The 18206-nt window shown below is 45.5% G+C and overlaps 1 protein-coding gene and 1 pseudogene across 1 annotated transcript in view; one reads left to right on the top strand and one right to left on the bottom strand.

The window, feature by feature from the left end:
• LOC126416380 (calbindin-32) overlaps positions 1 to 18206 on the bottom strand; it is a 750330-nt gene that overhangs the window by 500118 nt on the left and 232006 nt on the right. The window lies entirely within an intron of this gene.
• LOC126417277 (5S ribosomal RNA) lies at positions 13991 to 14108 on the top strand (annotated as a pseudogene).

Raw genomic sequence — 18206 nt, forward strand, 5'->3', positions numbered from 1 at the left:
AAAAAGTAGAATCCTTCTTGGCAATGCACAGGGTGAAGAAAAATTGTGTCACGAATTTTTAACGATAGATAGCTGATGTCAGTAGGAACTAAAGTTACTAATGTTGCGTAGGTCGACAACGTACCATTTTTTTTACTATAGAAACGTGGCGCCACGCGCTCCCATTGGCCGTGGGATTTCCCTGTTGCGGTTCATCGGTTGACGGGTAGCGCTATGGTTGTCGATTCACTCTTACAAACGTCCCTTGCCCGTCACTGCCCCAACGTGATACGCACACACGTCGAATAGGTCTTGCTGTTTGTCTCCACCTCACCTCAGAGGCAAGCTTCGCTTCGCAGCACACACAAGTCACCTCCGATTTAGTCATACAGGAAGAATGGCGGCACAGTATTCGTTTGAAGAACAACGATATTTGGTTTTTGTTTATGGACTAGCCGATGGTAATGCGCATGAAACTCGATGGTTGTATGAGGAACGGTATCAAGCAAGACGCCACCCACGCCCTCAAAAGTTTACAGCAATTCACCGGCTACTTGGCAAAGCAAGCTCATTAGCGGGATATCATGGTGACGCTGGAAGACCTCGAACACGGCGGCTTGCTGTATTTGAAGAGACTGTTCTCGAGCGCTTCGAGAAAGCCACTACGACAAGTACTCGAGTGGTTGGACACTACATGGGGGTCACTCAACGGTTAGTCTGACCGGCCGGAGTGGCCGTCCGGTTCTAATCTGGAACCGAGCGACCGCTACGGTCGCAGGTTCGAATCCTGCTTTGGACATGGATGTGTGTGATGTCATTAGGTTAGTTAGGTATAATTAGTTCTAAGTTCTAGGTGACTGATGACCTCAGAAGTTAAGTCGCATAGTGCTCAGAGCCATTTGAGTCGGTTGGTCTGGTCGGTTTAGTTTCCACCAAAATACTGTGGCGAACTATGAACACAGGCTAGGGTTTTGCCGGTGGTTTCTACGACGTGTTGCACGAAATCCCGACTTGTGTTGTTTACCGACGAGTGCACCTTCCATTGGGATGTCCTTTACAACACTCTAAACGTTCATTACTGGTCAAGGGGAAATCCTCACGTCACGTACGTCCACGGGCACTAGGAACGATTTTCGCTCAACATTTGGGCAGGCATTGTGGGTGACCATTTGATTGAGCCGGTCCGTCTACCTCCTCGACTTACCGGGCAAATTACCTTCACTTTTTGCCAGAAACTCTATGTGGCCTGCTGGAAGATGTTCCCCTGGACATACAGCTACGCATGTGGTTGCAGCATGACAGGCGTGCTGTGCGCGGATATTTAAATGACCTCTCCGACGGTCGGATATTTGGCAGAGGTACTTGTTGGACATGGCCCCCGCGATCACCCGACCTCGCGCCACTGAACTTTTTCCTGTGGGGATTCTTCAAGGTTCTAGTTCAGCCGCCAGGCCACGAACCACCTAGAAACGAATTAATGGATCGCATTCAACATACCGCCAGTCACATCGGGGCAATGCCAGGAATCCTTTCAAAGAGTTTGGAAAAAAACCGTTCGACTTACCAATCTTGACTTGCGTCGAGGGTCACCAGTTCGAGCACCTGCTTTAAGTAAGTAATGTCCTAGCTACAAAAAATTCCCTTTTCAGGGCCGACACAATTTGTGAAAGACTTTATGTACGTGGACTAACAGCTGTTGACGGGTTTGTTCCTGGTACGTCTTATATGAAACTACAATCGATGCGTCGGGCGACCGGCGTTTTCGCCCCCAGGCACCCAAAGTGGAAGGCTGGCGCGCTACCACCGAGCGTGCGGGCCGCCTTGCATACATCGCGATCTCCGGCAGGCAATGCATTTGCGGTCATTCGTTGTCCAGAGGATCCGACGACAGGGCAATCCCACGGCCAATCGAAGCGCGTGGCGCCAAGTTTCCGTAGTTTAAAAATTGGTCTTTGTCGACCTACACAACATTAGTAATTTTGGTTCCTAATAGCATCAGCTCTCCAGGATTTAAATTTCGTTACTCAATTTTTCTCCATCCTGTATACGTAGGGGAAGCACACATATTTTATACAGTTTGGCTAATTGGCCTCTCGGAAGCCGTAATGTTGTGTCATGGTCACGAGCTATCAACAAGACGTGGCTACTCTCGTGGAGACCGTGTCTCCACGTTTCATTGGAGGATTGTAGCACCATCTTGTATGGCAGCGTTGCGGGTCTTGGCCTCTGATTGTCCAGAAGTAAGAGACGTCCTGGGTATCTAATGTTTTAAAACGGTGCTTGTGAAAACGGAGTTTTCCGTTGCTCATACCTCGAGTTCTGTTGGCGACAAATAGGTTAAGTCAATTATTTTGGATAGCACTTCAGCTAGGGATCATTTGTATACCCAACAGAAGGATCATCTTAGTGTCACTACCCTACAGTATAAGGTCAAAACACGGATATTACACAGTTCCTCCTCCTTAGGCAAATGGAACAATACTATTGGTTCTTTTTGCGTTTGACGTGTACGATGGGTTTGATGGGACTTGTGGAGTAACCATTAGATCATGGGCGGAACCTCCAAAAGCCGCACATAAATGGTTGTTTTACTATATTTTTGCTGTCAACAGCGAACCAAAATCCAATCGAGGATTCCAAGACGGCTATGCACAGAAAGTAGTTGAAATTTTTACCGTATGTTCCTAAGAGCCCCGTCGCGAACAGCTTTGAAAATTTTCTTGGTGTCTTTATCTGGTTCCGATATAAAGAAGTTCAAAGATACCCTAGCTGTACACGTAAAATACGCACTTAAAATTCGAGAGGCGAAAACGTAGTTTATAAAGTGACGTAACATGGAGAAATAGGCTCTAAAGTGCCTCCGTTATCATTTGGGGACTGCATGTCGCAGTACTGAAACACATGCAATATCTTTTTGCACGTAGAATCCGGTATGAGATGTAAAATTAATTTGCGTAATTTAATTTAAAATAAGTAAACTATCTAAATTTTGTTGACCAACAGATTTCTTTTCATTTGAATTACACGCCCTAATGCAGCGGAAGGGAACCAACGGGAAAATGCTGTCGGAGCACAAAGAAGTGCGAATATGTTTGTATACCAAATGTTTGGGAACATTTTTAATGGGGCTGAGAAAGTTAGAATGAGGCAGCTGGTACTCCACTTTTCAGTCTGACTCTTTTAAATTAAACGCTAACATATTTGTCACTATAGTTCTCCGCCAGGGGCATTTTTACTCTGGTTAAATATTAGTTACAAGAAAGCCAGCAAATACTTACAACCAAATGGTACCATGCGGTTCTAAGAAATTTTTACAGTAATGTTTTATCTTAATGTGAGGTGTGTAAAGTATTATTTATACCTGGCGATGTATGCAGCCGGCGTAGTGCTTTCCATGTTGGTTTTACAGGTGCTTGAAAATGACAAGTAGTCTAAATTAGCTAATCGCACGATAAAGTAAAAATCACATTAAGGCCTACTACGGACCACGTTTATCTTCTAATTTTCGTTCCTGCAGCCTTTTTCCTTTGTAAAATGGTTTTAGGCATGCCACTTGTCTATAGGCCTATATACAGGGTGTTACAAAAAGGTACGGACAAACTTTCAGGAAACATACCTCACACACAAATAAAGAAAAGATGTGATGTGGACATGTGTCCGGAAACGTTTAATTTCCATGTTAGAGCTCATTTTAGTTTCGTCAGTATGTACTGCTCAATGGAGCACGTTATTATGATTTCATACGAGATACTCTACCTGTGCTGCTAGAACATGTGCCTTTACAAGTACGACACAACATGTGGTTCATGCACGATGGAGCTGCTGCACATTTCAGTCGAAGTGTTCGTACGCTTCTCAACAACAGATTCGGTGACCGATGGATTGGTAGAGACGGACCAATTCCATGACCTCCACGCTCCCCTGACCTCAACCCTCTTGACTTTCATTGATGGGGGCATTTGAAAGCTCTTGTCTACGCAACCCCGGTACCAAATGTAGAGACTCTTCGTGCTCGTATTGTGGACGGCTGTGATACAATACGCCATTCTCCAGGGCTGCATCAGCGCATCAGGTATTCCATGCGATGGAGGGTGGATGCATGTGTCCTCGCTAACGGAGGACGTTTTGAACATTTCCTGTAACAAAGTGTTTGAAGTCACGCTGGTACGTTCTCTTCCTGTGTGTTTCCATTCCATGATTAATGTGATTTGAAGAGAAGTAATAAAATCAGCTCTAACATGGAAAGTAAGCGTTTCCGGACACATGTCCACATAACATATTTTCTTTCTTTGTTTGTTTGTGAGGAATGTTTCCTGAAAGTTTGGCCGTACCTTTTTGTAACACCCTGTATTACTACAAAGTACATTGGTAAAGTCCCCATACTATTAGTTCAGTTCCATCGAAAGCTATTGGAATTGACAGTGGAACTATGTGGGCGCTTTCAGATATTTTATTATTCGTACAACCAATTTCTTCACGTGCTCCTGGCTGCAAACTTAGTACAAAGTGCTTCTTGACGTACAGAGCAATGAATCCCGTCTGACTATCGTTGTAATTTTTTGCTTTCATTACCAACTAAATCTTTAAATTCTTTCTACATGGTGGTGTTATGTCATTCCATAACAAACTTGCAGTGCCCGTTACTTTTGCGACTGCTTAATAAATAGCGATGATTCTGAACCCTCTATACTGTCATTGACATTCACTTTTATAGGCTTCTGACGATAGGCTGTTAGATTGCCTGTTTTTCAGCAAACAGCGTCTGGATCTGTGAACATCATTCATACCACGAACAAATACTGAAGAGTAAACAACGCTGACAGCACCATTCTGCCGAACTGAATAGAGTGGTTCCGACCTAAAAAAGCATACCGCAATACTTAATGAATTGTCGCGCTGTTCCGGGTACTTCTGAGAAGGGCCGAGCAAAGCCGAGACATTCCTAGCCTCGGCCCACACACGCTGCAAGCGCGAATTTTGGACCAGCGTGGTTGTCTCTGTTCTAAACAACCCACTATGTTAAAAGAACTTCTTTGAGCGACATGAGCGAGAGATTTACAGGAAACGGGTAGGAGGAAATGCTACTCACTGATTCATTGAGGTAATCCTGAACAGGATTAACTTACGCAGTATGGATTGGAGAGCGATGACCATTTGTATTGTACATCACCTATATCGCTTTCTACGGACTTGTGACTAAACTGAGAATTTCTTATGGAGGTTTGGTTCCGCAAGGGTATGCTGCACTCTCTAAAGAGACCAGTGTGCTCATTTAAGTGGATGACTAATACGAGTATACACTACTGGCCATTAAAATTGCTACACCAAGAAGAAATGCACATGATAAACGGGTATTCATTGGACAAATATATTATACTGGAACTGACATGTGATTACATTTTCACGCAATTTGGGTGCATAGATCCTGAGAAATCAGTACCCAGAACAACCACCTCTGGCTGTAATAACGGCCTTGATACGCCTGGGCATTGAGTCAAACAGAGCTTGGATGGCGTGTATAGCTACAGCTGCCCATGCAGCTTCAACACGATACCACAGTTTATCAAGAATAGTGACTGGCGTATTGTGAGGAGCCAGTTGCTCGGTCACCATTGACCAGACGTTTTCAATTGGTGAGAGATCTGGAGAACGTGCCAGCCAGGGCAGCAGTCGCACATTTTCTGTATCCAGAAAGGCCCGTACAGGACCTGCAACATGCGGTCACGCATTATCCTGCTGAAATGTGGGGTTTCGCAGGGATCGAATGAAGGTAGAGCTACGGGTCGTAACACATCTGAAACGTAACGCCCACTGTTCAAAGTGCCGTCAATACGAACAAGAGGTGACCGAGACGTGTAACCAATTGCACCCCCTACCATCACGCCGGGTGATACGTCAGTATGGCGATGACGAATACAAGCATCGAATTTGCGTTCACCGCGATGTCGCCAGACACGACTGCGACCATCATGATGCTGTAAACAGAACCTGGATTCATCCGAAAAAATGACGTTTTGCCATTCGTCGTTGAGCACACCACCGCAGGCGCTCCTGTCTGTGAAGCAGCGTCAAGGGTAACCGCAGCCATGGTCTCCGAGCTGATAGTCCATGCTGCTGCAATCATCGTCAAACTGTTCGTGCAGATGGTCGTTGTCCTTCAAACGTCCCAATCTGTTGACTCAGGGATCGAGACGTGGCTACACGATCCGTTACAGCCATGCGGATAAGATGCCTGTCATCTCGAGTGCTAGTGATATGAGGCCGTTGGGATCCAGCATGGCGTTCCGTATTACCCTCCTGAACACACCGATTCCATATTCTGCTAACAGTCATTGGATCTCGACCAACGTCGCGATACGATAAACCGCAATCGCGATAAGCTACAATTCAACCTTTATCAAAGTCGGAAACGTTATGGTACGCATTCCTCCTCCTTACACGAGGCATCACAACAACGTTTCACCAGGCAACGCCGGTCAACTGCTGTTTGTGTATGAGAAATGGGTTGGAAACTTTCCTCACGTCAGCACGTTGTAGGTGTCGCCACCGGCGCCAACCTTGCGTGAATGCTCTGAAAAGCTAATCATTTGCATATCACAGCACCTTCTTCCTGTCTGTTAAATTTCGCGTCTGTAGCACGTCATCTTCGTGGTTTAGCAATTTTAATGGCCAGTAGTGTAATATCAGGTGAGCTACTTTTAGTGTATCGGTAAACAAAGTAACGCTGGTGGAGAGGAGGAGAGGTGTAATAAAGAGTTTTAAAGTGTGGAGGATATTCGTCGGAGTAACAGTTTCAGGGCATTGTGGGTATTCTCTTGTATAGTTAGTAGGAGCGCCACTGACTACAAGCTAAGCGGGTTAAACACAGCGCTATCCCACTAGGTGAAAATGACTACGATGATGATAAAGCTGATGACAGAGTGGCTCTGGTTGATGAGAGGCAAGCCGTTGTTCTACATTTCAGAGCGGCCACAGAAGCTCATAAAACAGTGAGGGAGATGAAGGGCCTGCGGAACTTGCGGCGAGTTCGTCAGCGGGAGTGCGTGGGCTCCTCTCGGTTATTAAGTAGAGCCGCTAAGCGGGCCGGGATTAGAGGGCCGCGCGCGGAATGCTGGGAAACTGCTGGCCTGGGATTACGGACCGCCACACGTGAGCCGCTCGCCGCGCGGATCGACCCGACACGAAACAGCGGCGCCGAGCCGGCCAAATATTTTGGCAGCTCGGAGGAAGCGGTGTGTCTGCGTCCGGCCAGATAAAGGCAGGGCCAGGGAGAGGCGGACCAATCTCGGAGCGGCGCACTGCGGCGGGTACCTCAGCTTCACGACAGTAGCTCGGATCAAATGCGGGGACGGCAGGAAGACAAAACAGAATAAAAGAACTGAAGAGTGTGAACATCTCGTTTGTCGGGAGAATCAAATAAACAACCAAAAACCTCCCCCTTCCTAATCGGCCTGCTGAATTGCGATATAACTGAAAGTGATCGCGTATGCCTAACGAAATTTGACAGTGAGTAGGCCATCCTTACAGAAGGAAGATAATACCGATTAATAGGACGAAAGTGAACAACAGACCCTTCTGATTCATATGGTTCTTAATGGCTCTAACCACTATGGGACTTGACATCTGAGGTCATCAGTCTCCTAGACATAGAACTATTAAAACCTAAGGACATCACACACATCCATGCCCGAAGCACGATTCGAACCTACGACCGTAGCAGGTGCGCGGTTCCGGACTGAAGCGCCCAGAACCGTTCGGCCACAGTGGCCGGCAGACAGTTCTGAAGGACGAATCTATTCTAAACCTAATCTAAATACTGACGATAATGTTGGAATGGGTGGAAATTTAGTGCAATCGCTCACAAACCACACAGGGGGAAAAGGGTACCACGTAATATTTTAATACAAAAATACTGACTATACAAAAAAAATACTGATTAGCTAAAAAGGGATAATTAACGGTCGCTAGCCCACTTGGGCAATGAGTCTCCAGAATCTTAAGAAAGGTTATGGCAAAGAAATTTACAACGGAATGTTGTCACATTTTTCCACAACACAAGAGTTTCAGAGAAAATAAATGCATCAGAAAGCGCTGAGTTTGTAGTTATTTATTCTGAAATGTTGAATTATGAAAGTTAAGGTAAATGAAGTTACTGGTTACATAAGTGACTAACGCTAACTAAAACTTCGTTATGTAAAAATGAATTTCAGTAATCTCACTGTAACGTAATGCAAAATTTAAAGAAAGGCAAGCAATTTACTTTTGATTACTGAAAGACTTGTATGTATTGTATTGTATTGTATGTTAACCGGGGACCTAAAAACGGCAGAGAGGCTACGTTCCCGCCGCAGCCGCAGTGGTCCACACCCCCACGACGACTACCGCAGTCCACCCCTCCGCCGCCTCACACCGAACCCAGTGTTATTGTGCGGTTCGGCCCCCGGTGGACCCCCCAGGGAACGTCTCACACCAGACGAGTGTGACCCCTGTGTTTGCGTGGTAGAGTAATGGTGGTGTACGCGTACGTCAAGAACTTGTTTGCGGAGCAATCGCCGACATAGCGTCGCTGAGGCGGAATACGGGGAACCAGCCTGGATTCGCCGAGGCAGGTGGAAAACCGCCTAAAAACCATCCACAGACTGGCCGGCTCACCGGACCTCGACACAAGTCCGCTGGGCGGATTCGTGCCGGGGACCAGGCGCTCCTTCCCACTCTGGAAAGCCGTGCGTTAGACCGCTCAGCTAACCGGGCGGGCTACTGAAAGACTTAATTGAATTTATTTTAAGCAAATGAGCAATTGATTTTTCTTTTAATATAAAAACAATTAAATACACTCCTGGAAATTGAAATAAGAACACCGTGAATTCATTGTCCCAGGAAGGGGAAACTTTATTGACACATTCCTGGGGTCAGATACATCACATGATCACACTGACAGAACCACAGGCACATAGACACAGGCAACAGAGCATGCACAATGTCGGCACTAGTACAGTGTATATCCACCTTTCGCAGCAATGCAGCCTGCTATTCTCCCATGGAGACGATCGTAGAGATGCTGGATGTAGTCCTGTGGAACGGCTTGCCATGCCATTTCCACCTGGCGCCTCAGTTGGACCAGCGTTCGTGCTGGACGTGCAGACCGCGTGAGACGACGCTTCATCCAGTCCCAAACATGCTCAATGGGGGACAGATCCGGCGATCTTGCTGGCCAGGGTAGTTGACTTACACCTTCTAGAGCACGTTGGGTGGCACGGGATACATGCGGACGTGCATTGTCCTGTTGGAACAGCAAGTTCCCTTGCCGGTCTAGGAATGATAGAACGATGGGTTCGATGACGGTTTGGATGTACCGTGCACTATTCAGTGTCCCCTCGACGATCACCAGTGGTGTACGGCCAGTGTAGGAGATCGCTCCCCACACCATGATGCCGGGTGTTGGCCCTGTGTGCCTCGGTCGTATGCAGTCCTGATTGTGGCGCTCACCTGCACGGCGCCAAACACGCATACGACCATCATTGGCACCAAGGCAGAAGCGACTCTCATCGCTGAAGACGACACGTCTCCATTCGTCCCTCCATTCACGCCTGTCGCGACACCACTGGAGGCGGGCTGCACGATGTTGGGGCGTGAGCGGAAGACGGCCTAACGGTGTGCGGGACCGTAGCCCAGCTTCATGGAGACGGTTGCGAATGGTCCTCGCCGATACCCCAGGAGCAACAGTGTCCCTAATTTGCTGGGAAGTGGTGGTTCGGTCCCCTACGGCACTGCGTAGGATCCTACGGTCTTGGCGTGCATCCGTGCGTCGCTGCGGTCCGGTCCCAGGTCGACGGGCACGTGCACCTTCCGCCGACCACTGGCGACAACATCGATGTACTGTGGAGATCTCACGCCCCACGTGTTGAGCAATTCGGCGGTACGTCCACGCGGCCTCCCGCATGCCCACTATACGCCCTCGCTCAAAGTCCGTCAACTGCACATACGGTTCACGTCCACGCTGTCGCGGCATGCTACCAGTGTTAAAGACTGCGATGGAGCTCCGTATGCCACGGCAAACTGGCTGGCACTGACGGCGGCGGTGCACAAATGCTGCGCAGCTAGCGCCATTCGACGGCCAACACCGCGGTTCCTGGTGTGTCCGCTGTGCCGTGCGTGTGATCATTGCTTGTACAGCCCTCTCGCAGTGTCCGGAGCAAGTATGGTGGGTCTGACACACCGGTGTCAATGTGTTCTTTTTTCCATTTCCAGGAGTGTACATACAAACCAAAAGAAGTCACTCGCTAAGCTAAATACAGAATAAATTTAATTGTACATTCTTAATTTCTTTTGTATCTTTAGTTATTAATTTTGCCATTGAAATTTTACGTTACTTTAAGTGATTGAAGTTAATACCCAAAATTGCAAATTAGTTAACCCTCTGTTTGCAATACAAGACTGAACATTTACTGAGGCAGGAAATTTAGACTGTAACTGGCCATTAGCAAGCACACAAAATGGGCAGTAACTAGTTAATCAATTTTCGTGTTTTTACGACCCTCGGTGATTGCGTGGAAAGGAAAAGGAGCCTGTTTGGTAATAATGTCTGACGACAATGACAACACACGTGCCCAAAATTTTATATATTGGAGATTATTATTCAAGTCAGTCATACTTTGTGAAACAAATGTCGATGGGTGTTATAGCTGCACGAACGGCAAAGAATGTAGCCGACGACAATGCTGCTGCTGTTTGAGAACCACGAGTTGTCTCCAGAGCCACGGATAATTATGAAACAGGCAATAGTTAGAATTGCAGCTTCCTCCGCCTGTCCACTACTACCGCGCTCAAAGTAGTGGAGGGTAAACGAATCAGGTGCGCCTAGACTAGAGCGATCATAGTTGCAAACCGCGTCTGCAAGAGCGCCCTAGAAACACTTCCGCACTCTTTCATGACACAACTTGTTCTGCTTCCGCCCGCCCACTGACAAACAACGGAACAGCTACTGCCATTTTGTCATTGTTATTGATATAGTAAAATAAATTTCCCTTTGCTATTCCCGCAATTTACAATTTTTAAATTACGACGGTTGTCCACGAGTGTTGTCGTAGTGTTGTATCAAAGTTCCAATATCCTCGTCATAGAAAGCAGCCGCCTGTGCTTTCGGCCAGTTATCTGCACTGGTCTGCAGCTCGTTGTCTGTGGAAATAATTTGTCTTCATAACCAGCGGTTCTTGTGAGCAGAGATGAGACTCAGGGGGAAGCCAATTACGGATTGTATTGTGGGTAATCAAGCACTTCTCATCAGAGACGCTGCAGGCGCGTCTTCATTGCCCCTGCAGTCTGCGGCCGAGAATTGCTATGACGGAGGAACTGCTCGACAGTTGCGTTATGTGGGCTGCATGACAACAGGCGAAATCTCTAACCAGACCCTCACACTTGGCGGGAGACGCTATTCCCTATGCATCTTTAGGTGCTCACTGTTCACTCAAAACTGAAAAGAGCGACGCGACACGATCGACGCGCATACTAGAGACACTGCCCAACACATCTGTGCAAAGTGTTACCGGATGTTCCCAGTGGTTTCCATTTCGCGACCGGTCGGACCTTACTTTCTGGACATCCCTGTTATAATTACAATCAGTTATGTGCAGTCATAAATAAATACACTATTACATCCTTTACATATTAAATATAGTTTCTTTAATAAAGGGTACAGATTCAGAATTTGAAGTACGATTATTAAACGCCGAAAACATTTTGGATAATGCAGAAGGTATTTTTCTGGATTTACGATGTTACAGTAATGTTTCTTACACGTAAGTCATTTGTATCCAAAGAGTTCAGAAGATACTGAATTATCACAGAATTATGCTTCCTATCTCATAACTGTAAAAAGTGAGACGGATTAGAAAATAAGTAATTTATGAATAACGTTGTAGCAAGTGCCATAAGATGAAACTAACTGCTTCTAAGAGCCAACAGGAAAGTTTTTAAGGATGATAAAATGTCTAGCCTCTTTACTGTGACCATCGTATATATTTGACGTCAACGTGCAACAACCACCCATAGACGTCAGGTGGCAGCACTAGCAGTGGAGGGTATATAAAACGTGTCTTGAGGGACACGGAAAACACTATAGTAATTATCGTTATGCGGAAGCGGAGCAGTTCATCTGTGGTCCATAAGGACATGAACATTATTTTTGGAGCAAGGGGTGGAAACATTTGTTAAACTGCTAAGCTTGTAAGTTGTTCGTGTGCCACCACTGTAAAATGGAAAAATGGCAAAATGGCACTATCCAAAGCACACGCCGATGCAATTGTGATGCACCACACATGCAGATGACAGGGTTGAACGACAACCGCGGATTGGAACTGTTGACCAAATGAACGCCTACGTGACCCAACGGTTACTAACAGTGGCTCCTCAACAAATTCAGCAAAAGTTTCTGCGTAACGGCATTCCACAGCAGGCGTCTGGTTCATGCACCCATGCTGACGGCAGTTCATCGGCGACGAAGGCTGGAACATACATTCTAATACCTCAACTGGACGTCCGTTGAGTGACGATAGGTACCCCTTTCAGATGACTCATGTTTTATGCTTCATCACACAGATGGCCGTTGGCGTGTATGCCGTGCAACGTCTGAAAGCCAACACCCTACATTATGGTCTGGGGAATGTTTTCGTGGCACTCTCAGTGTGGGCTCGTCGTTCTGGAAGGCACAATCGATCAACGCAAGTATGCATCTATCCTTGAGGAACATGTACCCTCCTAGACACTTTGGCATCTACCAGTAGGACAATGCAATATGTCACACAGCTCGTATTGTACCGTTGTCCCCTGGCCACCAAATTCCCCGGATTATAATACAATCGAGACTCTGAGGGTCTACCTCGATCGTCTATTCGCATCAAGAAACATCAACCGAGCAACCTAGTGCAGTTTGCCACGGCACTGGAGACGGCATGGCTCCACATTCCTGTCAGTGCCATTCAGCACTTTCTTCCGGAACGTTTTGCAGTGGTCCGTAATACAGTGAAGGGCAAAAGAAACTGTTATAGGCATGCGTATTCAAATGCAGATGTGTAAACAGGCAGAATACGGCGCTGCGTCCGCAACGCCTATATAAGACAACAAGTGTTTGGCCCAGTTGTTAGAGCAGTTACTACCGCCACAATGGCAGGTTATCAAAGTGTAATTGACTTTCAACGTGGTGCTATAGTTGGCGCTCGAGCAATGGGACATAGCATCTCCGAGGTAGCGATGAAGTAGGGATCTTCGCGTACGACCATTTCACGAGTGTACCTTGAATATCTGGAATCCGGTAAAACATCAAATCTCCGACATCGCTACGGCCGGGAAAAGATCCTGCAACAATGGGACCAACGACAGCTGAAAAGAACTGTTCAACGCGAGAAAAGTGCAACCCTTCCAAAAATTGCTGCAGATTTCAATGCTGGGTCATTAGCAAGTGTTACCGTGAGAACCATTCAATGAAACATCATGGATATGGGCTTTCGGAGCCGAAGGCCCACTCGTGTACCCTTGATGACTGCACGACACAAAGCTTTACGCCTCGCCTAGGCCCGTCAACACCAACATTGGACTGTCGATGACTGGAATCATGCACCCTAGTCAGAGGAGTCTTCTTTCAAATTTTATCGGGCGTATGAACGTGTACGGGTATGGTGACAACCTCATGAATCCATTGTCATTGCGTGTCAGCAGGGGACTGTTCAAGCATGGAGGCTATGTAATGGTGTGAAGCGTGTGCAGTTGGAGTGATACGGGAACCCTCATATGTCCAGATACGACTATGGCAGGTGAGACGTACGTAAGCATCTTCTCTGATCACCGGCACCCATTTATGCCCATTGTAATTCCAACGGACGTGGGAAATTTCACCAGGACAATGCGACGCCACACACGTCCAGAATAGCTATAGAGTGGCTCCATGAACACTCTTCTCAGTTAAACGCTCCCCTGGCCCCAGACATGAATGTTATTAAGCATATCTGTGATTCCTTGCCGCAACGGCCTTGCCGCAGTGGATACACCGGTTCCCGTCGGATCACCGAAGTTAAGCGCTGTCGGGCGTGGCCGGCACTTGGATGGGTTACCATCCGGGCTGCCATGCGCCGTTGCCATTTTTCGGGGTGCACCCAGCCTCGTGATGCCGATTGAGGAGCTACTCGACCGAATTGTAGCGGCTCCGGTCAAAGAAAACCATCGTAACGACCAGGAGACCAGTGTGCTGATCACACGCCCCTCCTATCGACATCCTCCCCTGAGGATGACACGGCGGTTGGATGGTCCCGATGAGCCACTTGTGGCCTGATGACGGAGTGCTTTGTGATTTCTTGCAGCTTGCTGTTCGGAAGAGATATCCACCCCCTTCGTATTCTTGCGGATTTATGGGCAGCCCTGCGGGATTCATGGTGTCAGTTCCCTCCAGCACTACTTCAGACATCAGTCGAGTCCACGCCTAGTCATGTTGCGGAACTTCTGCGTGCTCGCGGGGGCCCTACACGATATTGGGCAGATGTACCAGTTTCTTTGGCTCTTCAGTGCACAAAAGTTGGTTATTCGTCCTTTTTGGCAGGTGGTCACGTTAATGGGGCTGGACAGTGCAATTTAAACAGCAACCGACCGCAACTATGGTTTAAAGAATTATACAGCACGTAAGTTTTCACCTCATTTCACTTCTCACTACCCGTAAAAAAATTTCATGAATCTTTTGACAGAGTTCAAAATAACTAAATCTCTTGTAAATTTTGTCGAATTCTGAAAACAAATCTCTTTATGTTAATACAGCAAACAAAGAGCGAATAAACAAAGACGTTTCAGCAAGAGACAAGAGAACGAGTAACATCCATCTGAAGATAGATTTGCAAGAAATCTGGAACCGGTCGTGGTTTGATTCAAATGAACCTTTATTAACCAATAATTGTGGCTAGTTCGATTCCATATTTTTAGATTTACAGAAGGCTTTTAGACCCCGTTCGTCACAACCAACTTCTTGTCAAACTGCTTGCTTGTCAGTTGGTCAGTTGTGCAATGGATTCTTGATTTCCTCTCAAGAACGTCACAGTTCGTAGTAACTAAAGGAAAGTAATAAAGGAAGACAGGAGGAATATCTGGCACTCTCCAAGGAAGCGTTATACGCTCCCTGCAGTTCCTGATTTACATATAAGATTTGGGACACAATTTGAGCAGCTATCTTAGATTGTTTGCAGCTGATGCTGTCATTTACCGCCTTGTAAAGTCAGAAGATGATAAAGCCAAATGCAAAATGATTTACACAAGAATTATGAATGATGCGAAAAGTGGCAGTTAACTATAAATAATGAAAAATGTGAAGTCGTCCACATGAGCTCTAACAGAAATCCGCTAAATTTCGGATACATGGTAAACTACATAAATCTGAAGGCTGTAAATTTAAATAAATACTTAGGGATTATAATTAGGAATAACTGGAACGATGGCATAGATATGAATCAAACAAAGACTTAGATTTATTGACAGAACACTTAGAAAGTGCAACAGGCCTGCTGAAGAGACTTGTTAAATTATGGTTCGCCGCCCTCTTCTGGAGTATTGCTGTGCGGTGTTGAATCCGCATCGATTGAAAGAGCACATTGAAAAACTTCAGAAAAGAGCATCACGTTTTGTATTATCGTGAAATAAGGGAGATAGTGCCATAGATGTGATAAGCAAGTTGGGGAGGCGGTCATTAAAACAATGGCGTTTTTCGCTGCGGTAGCATCTTATGAAATTTCAATTACCAACTTCCTCCCTTAGTTTGTGAAAATATTTAGCTGGAGGCATTCTAAGCAAGAAATAATTATTATCTTAATAAATTAAGAGAAATGAGAGCTCGCACGGTAATATTTAAATGCTCGTTTTTCCCGCGCCCTTTGTGAGACTGGAGCGGTGGGAAATAGCTTGAAAGTGGTTTGATGAACCCTCTGCCAGGTACATACTTGTGAATTGCAGAGTTATCATGTAGATGTATATGTAAATCAATGCTGCTTAAATTATAAACCTTATAATACGAGGGTTATTCGGAAAGTAAAGAACTATGGGTCGCGAAATGGAAAATACAGTGAAAATCTGATGAGTCTTTGCACAGATGCGTTGAGCACTGTGTCTAGAACGCCCGTCGATCGCATCATCTCCCTCTTTTCAGTTCTGAGCTCACAGTGAGAACGTAAAGATGGCTAGAAATTAGCGTCTTCCGCCAAGTATGAGTGTCTGGCGAAAGATTACGCCTGACGCTATGCAATCCACGTAACATAACTGTCAAGCGGTTCGTTCTACACGAAATCCTGGGCCTCATTCTGCAGGGGCAATGAAGATGCTCCTGCAGCGTTTTCGATAGGAAGTGTTTGATAACACACAATACAGCCCGTAATTGGCTACCCCTGCGGTTCATCTCTGCTCAAATGAACCACTGGCTATGAAGACAATATTTTGACACAAACAACGAGCTGCAGTCCAGAGTAGAAAATTCTCGAAAAGCACTGGCGGCTGTCTTCTACGACGAGGGAATTAAAAAGTTGGTACAACGCTACGACAGATGTCTAAGTCTGAGCGGCAACTGTGTAGAGAAGTAGCTGGAAGGTGTAGCTAACCGTTGCAAATAAAACAGTTTTGATTTTCACTGTGGTTTCCATTTCGTGACCTACCGTTCATTACTTCCCGAATAGCCCGCGTATTACGACGACGAGTCTCGAAGTGTCAACGTTAGACAAGGCAGAGAGAAGTTTTTGATCAAATTGTCAGTAGTACCGACGCACTGCGTTTTATTTGTGATTAAACAAGTACAGAAACACAGCAATAACTTTGACTAATAGCGCAGGAGTCAGTAAGAAAAATTTCTCATATTTGTTAAATTTTTTACAAGTGAGTAATAGAATAAAACTCATGAAAAAATGTCAATATTGACTTGTTTTCCTTCTACCCCATTCTTGGGATCAGCTATTGTAAAGTAGACTCCATGTGATTTTGAGGAAAAAATGGCAACATCGTCCACAGGTTTTTATGTTTTGTAGCTGATAAACGTGACTATATCGACTTCTTTTCCGTTCTTTTGCTTCAAAGTAGGAATTTTCATTAGCTATTTAAGATGGATGAGTATGAAACTCTTTGACCATATTGCATTAGGAGATCTGACACGTCTGTATTAACAACAATGGTTCAGCAACATCTTTATAATCAAAGAAGTCAGTTGTATGTATTGGTATTGCGTGGAATGGGTTCATAGCTTCAGATAAGTAATTTTGAGTAAATCATGCGGTACAATGGCCTTGCCTACCTTTCTCGTCTTTCTACAATTGCAAAATCTCTGTATCCTAGCATGTACTGAACCGGGAGAGATCACTTGATGATGACCTGTTAATATGTTGTAATACGTTGATTCCTCTCGTTGCCAATGTTGGTGATTAAACGACCCAGCACACTGTAGGCTTAACGTTGTAGTCATCAGTGTTTGGTGGTGTGTATCATAAAATATGATAAATGTGATTAATAATTTATAGCAGTAAGTGGCATTGGTGTATGATCGCCTACGCCATTCCCACTAACAGCGTAGTTCCATAAACGACGAGTTCATTGAGGCCTCACACACGAACGATATATCGCTGGTAATCGCGGCAGTACAAGTAATGTCGTCTGCAGTTCAGCACACGAGTGATTTACCGGGTGATTTCGGCCGTTATTTCTAAGGTCATTATGTCAGGAAGCTCTTTGTGTAAAATTATCTGATATGTATAGCAAAACTGCATAATGATACTCATAATTAACAGTAGTGTATCTTTATGGAACTTGCTTTGGAACGTTATTTCTTTTTCAGACGTAAATTATCTGCTACTTATGTTAAAAAATTTTGGAAGTGTCCACAATTGTATGACTTCTTTGCTGAGTTCATTGCTAGCCTGTAAAGAAATCCCTTCTGTTTCCTTGTAGCTTTACCTGCTCCATTTTATATTATCCTGCAAATAGTTCTTACAGTTTAGTGTATGATTGTTTCCTTGAGAATACATGCATTGATAGGGAAATGCACTTTTATTAGGGAGGATACTTATTCTTTATGATATTGTGAATGTGTTTATAGCTTGGGTTTTAGGAGCAATTAATCTGCTTACACAGGTCAGTCCTTCAGGATAACTCTTTTCAAAATAGGTACCCTGTATCTATCTTTTAGATTATGTAATATTTTTCATTCACACCAAGGCGTTACGTTC

This window comes from Schistocerca serialis, chromosome 8 (assembly GCF_023864345.2).
Source record: "Schistocerca serialis cubense isolate TAMUIC-IGC-003099 chromosome 8, iqSchSeri2.2, whole genome shotgun sequence".
Classification (NCBI taxonomy): domain Eukaryota; kingdom Metazoa; phylum Arthropoda; class Insecta; order Orthoptera; family Acrididae; genus Schistocerca; species Schistocerca serialis.